The sequence below is a fragment of the Micromys minutus genome, assembly GCF_963924665.1.
Source record: "Micromys minutus genome assembly, chromosome: 9".
Lineage (NCBI taxonomy): Eukaryota > Metazoa > Chordata > Mammalia > Rodentia > Muridae > Micromys > Micromys minutus.
Window position 1 is genome coordinate 59,753,666 of NC_137978.1, and position 5,663 is coordinate 59,759,328.

At 40.5% G+C, this 5,663-nt stretch overlaps 1 pseudogene across 1 annotated transcript; it reads right to left on the reverse strand.

Annotated features, from left to right (window-relative positions):
* Positions 1-1,485: 1,485 nt before the first annotated feature.
* LOC308423805 (small ribosomal subunit protein eS4-like) lies at positions 1,486-2,262 on the reverse strand (annotated as a pseudogene). Its single transcript has one exon. The product of its transcript is annotated as a small ribosomal subunit protein eS4-like (transcript).
* Positions 2,263-5,663: the final 3,401 nt, after the last annotated feature.

The window sequence follows — 5,663 nt, forward strand, 5'->3', positions numbered from 1 at the left end:
CAAGAGTGAGTTGAGCTCCCATAGGAGACTATACTGTGCTCTCCCACCTGAGCCCATGGGTGAACCACCACTTTCTCCCTGATGACTCTGCAGAGAGACTGCCAGGAACTCACAGGATGCATTTATCTTGGTACTGCTTGGGTCTGGACCTTTCAGGCCTCCAACTGAATCCAGAGCTACTGCCAGTCTTATTGTCATTGGAATTCATTGCCTGCCGATAAAGGACACAGAACCTAACTTCCTTCTGAGCCCTTGGGACCACAGACACAGTGGAGAGACAATTTCCATTCAAAAACAACAAGATCAACTAACATCAAAGATATCAAGATGGCAAGAGGCAAGCAGAAGAACCTAAACAATTAATACCAGACAACATGGCAGCTTTAGAACCCAGCTCTACTGCCACAGCAAGTAGTGTATGTCCCAACACATGAAAACATCTTCCATTATTTGTACTAAAAGTAGTGCCTATTGAGGATAGAGGGCCTTGAGAACCACATGGATTAAATAAATACAGGAGAATACAGAGAAACAAGTGCAATCACTTAGAGAAATATGGGAAGAAAGAAGCAAACTGATGAACAAACCACAGGGATCCAACTGTAAGAGCTAGAGAACACAATGAAGGAGCTGAAAGGGTTTGCATCCCCATGGTAACAACAACATTTTCAACCAACCAAACACTCCAGAGCTCCAAGGGACTAAATCAACAACCAATGAGCACACATGCAGAGACCCATGGCTCCAGGTGCATGTGTAGCAGAGGATAGCATTTCCTGACTCAATGGGAGCAGAGACCTTTGGTCCAATAAAGGCATGTTTTCCTACCATAGTGGAACACCAAGAAAATGAGGTGGGAGAAAACTTAGAATAGAAACCAAAGACTCAGGAGGAACAATCTCAGAATTCGCCACACATTTCTGGGTCTGAAAGAAAACCTTCCTCTGAAATCCAGTCCCCACATGTTCTCAGAGAGATACGTTGGGCTAGAACTGCTGCAGCCTCAGTGAAGAAGCTTCCAGATCTGAGAACTTGACATTCCTGCCCTTCGGGACAAGTAGGAACCTAAGGTAAATTATTTGGGGCTCCATACACTGATAGGGGAGTCAACTGGTGGTCAGATGACACACAGGGGTAAATTAATAAGAATGGGAAAATGAAAAAGGAGCAAAGTGTGTGTTGACTCTGCTGCTTTGTGCTTAGTAGAGGATTTCCATGGTTGTTAGGCCATGGCTGTATGCCCACATCCTGTCTCCAGTGGAGGAAGGTCATCAGAGAAGCCAGTCCTTGTGGTTAATTTCCCTGCTGCTCTTGGTGTTTATGTGCTAATTTTGCTTCCTCAAGGAGGCTGCCAAGGAGGCTCTCAAGTACCCTTGTTACTTCTTTCTTTCTTTTTTGTTGTTGTTTCACCATGCTGTTTAATCTAGCATGTTGCTTAGAAAGGCTTCTACTAGCCAGAGTACAAATACTTCTTCCGAGACCATTTCACCCTCTGCTCTGTTTGACTGCCAGCCTCTCCTCTCTCTTCAGCAATGATAAGGCCAATTCCTTTTCCTAGGGGAAGAGAAACCCATGGTTTGTTGACCTTGTCAATAACAAAGATGTCGGACAGCCAAGTGGCAAAGCTTTTCCCATTAGCATCTTACAAATGAAACACATAAAAGAGCCAGGATGTCTCTCTGTTGGTGATTACAGCAATTCTTCCTGAGTTAGCACCTCAGTCACCATACACAGACTACGTGTGTCAAATTTGATGAAGTCAGTTATTCTGCCTATCTCCAAATCAATCTGAATAGTGTCATTCATCTTGATTCAGGATATTGAATAGTACAAGCATCATGGGTCACAAGATGTGGGATTCCTTTTGTGCCTACAATGATCTTTTCATTTTGCACAGCTTCTACTTGGCCTCCTCAGGTATAATATGATGAACAGTAAAGTGACCCTTGGTGTCATAGATAAGCAGAAGTTCTCTCCAGTTTTGTCAATGCTGATGACATCCATAAATCCAGCAGGGTAGGTTATATTGGTCCTGACTTTCCTATCAATCTTGATCAATTGCTGTGTAGAAATCTTTTTTACTACATCTCCAATCAGGGTATATTTAAGTCTGTTCCTAAGGAAAATGATCAGAGGCAGGCATTCCCTCAGCTTGTGAGGACCAGTGGATGGACGAGGAGCAACCACACCAATCAACTTATCCAGCATCCAACATTTAGGAGCAGCTACGCACTTAAGATGTTTCTTGGGACCATGAGCCATGACTACACTGGGAATGGGCACCCTACTTATTTCAAGTGAACCTTCTTCCCATTTAATTGGTCAAATAAAGGGTAGAGCCTATAATCGGGCAGTGGAAGAGAAAGGTGGGGCAGGAGGCTTTAGAGAGGGAGAACATATAAAATACGAGAGGCAGACAAAGTAAAGGAAGAGACAGAGGGAGATGGAAGAAAAGGAGGTGAAAGAGAGATGGAGCAGAACCACAGGGCCTGGAAAAGCCCCAAGGAGCAAGCCATCTCATATAAAAGAAAGTGAGTAGTGTAGTAGTAAATCTGCCCAATGAATGCATGCAGCTTATAAATATTGTACCTAAATAGTGTGTTCTTTGCTTGGGCATATGTGGTTAAAGATGTGGTAAAAGAAAAAAAGAGAGAGAAAGAAAAAAAGAAATTAGCACCCAACGTATCATGTAGGACCCATCTAACGTGAGATAAAAACTCACTGTCCCTTTTCCACACCAAAATACACAGCAGGGACAATGATTTGAGACAGAAGCAGACTGTGGATTGAAAGCAGACTGGGGCTGAGGGGCCCACAAATGGCTGCAAAGAACCTTCCTCCTCGAGCTCTAGGATGGCATTTACAGCAGGGTTAGCACCCTAGCCTGGACCTGGTCATGGATGTCCCATGCTAGATTCCCATGGAGGGACAGAGGCACTGGACAGCAGCTGCCTGAAAGGTTGCTTCGAGCAGATCTAGACATTTAAGCCTTCTGAGCATTTTTGTTTGTACTGCCATTTTAGCCCCCACATGTGCTCAGGACATGGACAGCCACCAGCTCTCCTAAGTGCTCTTGCTACAGGCTGCCTGAAATCAGCACACAAACACACACTGCCAGCTATAACACAAACAATAGACAGACAGCCAGCCCAGAAGAACAAATGCATCTGGTCTTTCCACAGTCAGCCACATCTGGGAATGAAAGAATCTGAGAGGACTGCAGAGTCCTGAATCCAACAGCAGAGGGAGACAAAGGCCCAACAGGCTCCAGATTAGATAATAAGAATCATCTATTACTGTGTGAGGGGCATGTGGGCTTTGAGCTTTAGTAAAGTTTCTTTTCGAAGATGGGTGCCCTTATACTTGAAACATGTATGTTCAGAATTGAGAGTTCATTTTGGTAGAGATTATTTGATGGTTATAAAGGGTTCTTCCTTATTTTTTTTTAAAAAGTTTAGTTGAAAGGAAAATTTATTCAATATTAGAATGGCTATTCCACCTTGCTGCATTTGCTTAGAAATTTTTAATAGCCTTTTACTCTGAGGTAGTATCTGTCTTTGTTGCTGAGGTGCATTTTCTGTATGCAGTAAAATGCTGGGTCCTGTTTACATATACAGTCAGTTCATCTATGTTTTTATTGAAAAACTAAGTTAATTAATTTTAAGAGATATTATGGTAAAGTGATTGTTGCTTCCTGTTACTTTTGTTGTTAAAGGCGGAATGATATTTAAGTGATTACTTAATTTTGTGTTTGTTGAAAGAAGATTAGTTTCTGTTTTTTTTTTTTTTTTTTTTTTTTTTCTAGGGTATAGTTTCCTTTCTTGTGTTGGACTTTTTCATGTCTTACTGTTTGAAGGGCTGGATTTCTGTAAAAATATTGAGTCAATTTGACTTTTTCATGAATATATTGGTTTCTCCACATATATTAATTGAGAGTTTTGTTGGGTGGTTCCTAAGAAAACTAGACATATTACTACCTGAGGACTCAGCTACACCACTCCTGGGCATACACCCAAATGATGTTCCAACATATAACAAGGAAACATGCTCCACTATGCTCATAGGAGCCTTATTCATAATAGCCAGAAACTAGAAAGAACCTAGATGTCCTTGAACAAAATAATGGATACAGAAAATATTTAAAAGTACAGGCAGAAACGTGCACAAAAAAATACAGAAACTCAAGGATAAGGAGTGACAAAAGGGAAGATATGAAGCATAGACACAGACTTAAGAGAGGAATTAAAATTTCCATGGAGGAAAATACTCAGGCTAGAAAGAAGATAATGAATGTCAATCAAAGATTATTAGAAAATGACTTTGGTATATCTGGTTAGTGCACAACATAAACATCCAGAGGATGATCATCCACAGTTTATCAGGAGTTCAAATAGCAATCCATGAATGTGTTCCATTTGAGGAAATTTATGAAACATATCACTAATTTTGAAATGTGTTCTGCATTTGTACAACAAATTCTGAGTTCCTAGGCTATTAAAAACTGTATAATCCCCCAATTCTGGAAGGATATGGCAAAAGCAATACTAGAACACATGTCACATTTAAAATGTTTCCCATGGTAGAGAAGCATAGGTCAGCTGCTTGATGAAATGGGGATTAAGGCTTTATTTGATGAGGAAACTTTAGCATCCTGTTGCTTGGCAGACTTGAATGCCTGGGACAGAGGTGGAGGATCAGGGGAAAGAGTTGACCTGCTTCTTCAAGTCATGGTAATTATAAGGAGAACTTGCATGACATTTTTCAAAGGTTTACTTCAGGTGTGGGAAATAGTGCATCAGATCCATCCACAAGAAAGGCAATAATTAAGTTTTTAGCCTTTAAACATATGAATGCTGAATGAAAGTAAATAATCAGATAACTGAGAGCAAGTACAGCATCAATAGGTGAGTGGATTAGAAATAGAGCTGATGTTAGACCTCACTCACCTGATATGACATTAGTAGGAGAAGCTGCCACTAGAGGCCTAGAGATAGACAACATGAATTTTAAATGTCTTAAATGTGATAGTAGGGGCTCTTCCAAAATAAACTGCTGGGCATTCCAAATTATTCTCTTATGCATTCTCGAATAAATCAAAGGTGTGGCAAATTCTGACATTTGGCTACAGAATGTAGAGCAACAACAGACAAATGGGTTGAAACCTTACCAAAAGTCTCTCAGGGGTCCTCCTATAGGTTCCAAAGACAGGCAGGGAGAGTTCCTGTCTTCAGAAGAATTAAACATTACTGGTCTAAAAACAGATATTTTGAGACCAGATATTGAGGCTGAGGTAAATTCTACAGATAATTCAATAAAGCAAAATGGGCAGAAACAATTTTTTTTTTGGCAAACTTTCATAGAGGATCAAAGGCCACAACTCAGAATACTAGGAAACTACATTGATATTGAAGTGATGGTTAACATTGCAGCACATATCACCTTTATCTCTCCAAAATCGTGGACTTCACATTGGCCTCTTCAAGACATATACCTCCAATTTCAAGGATCTGGAACTTTATCACAAAAAAGGAAAGCACTACAGATTAAATGTATAAGATCTGAAGTTCAAGTAGGAAATCTGAGGTCATACATGGCTGACATAGCAATTTACTTAGGGGATGAGAACTTTTGTGACAATAAACAACAGAAATTAATATGTCCTT